This window comes from Primulina huaijiensis, chromosome 12, assembly GCF_012295235.1.
Source record: "Primulina huaijiensis isolate GDHJ02 chromosome 12, ASM1229523v2, whole genome shotgun sequence".
Lineage (NCBI taxonomy): Eukaryota > Viridiplantae > Streptophyta > Magnoliopsida > Lamiales > Gesneriaceae > Primulina > Primulina huaijiensis.
In genome coordinates this window covers 12018213-12018810 of record NC_133317.1, presented here as the reverse complement: position 1 = coordinate 12018810, position 598 = coordinate 12018213, and the positions used below count along the sequence as shown (strand labels likewise).

General features: G+C 21.7%; 1 long non-coding RNA gene across 1 annotated transcript in view; it reads left to right on the top strand.

Moving 5' to 3' along the window:
* Positions 1 to 598, top strand: part of LOC140990701 (uncharacterized) — a 147398-nt gene that overhangs the window by 62213 nt on the left and 84587 nt on the right. The gene's annotated exons all lie outside the window — the stretch shown is intronic.

The following is a 598-nucleotide window of genomic DNA, read 5'->3' as shown; positions in this document are numbered from 1 at the left end:
ATATATATATATTTTAATTTCTAAATTTTTTTATGATAATATAGTCAAAAAGATAATTCACACCACCCACCATAACATGTATAATATCGAGAATTTTTTTGTAAAAGCCTCAACTCCATATTCTTTCAGGTCAAAATATTTAATGGATAGCTGATTTACACTCATGGAGTTGGAATTAATATTAACTCTCATTGAAAAAGACTAATTAGTAAAGCAGACAATTAAATAAACTAATATTGAAAACAAAATAAGAAAATTTACGAAGAATAAAATCCCCTTTTTTTCTTTTTTTTTTCTTTTTTTTCTTTTTTTTATATTAACCTGACAGCAAAGTTTTACAATGACATAATTTTTATTTTTTTTATCCAAACATTCTACCATAAATGTCTACATATATAAACATTTATATAACGGATACATTCGACTACCTTTGAAATTTATCCAACACAAAAAAATATTTTTTTTTAGAACATATTGATTGATGGATTTTTTAGAACACATTTATAGTACATCAATCAAATCTAAAAAAAAACAATTACAATGAACAAAGAACTTTGCAGTTCGTTATTTATCTTTTTTTTTATAATTAATTTTTTTT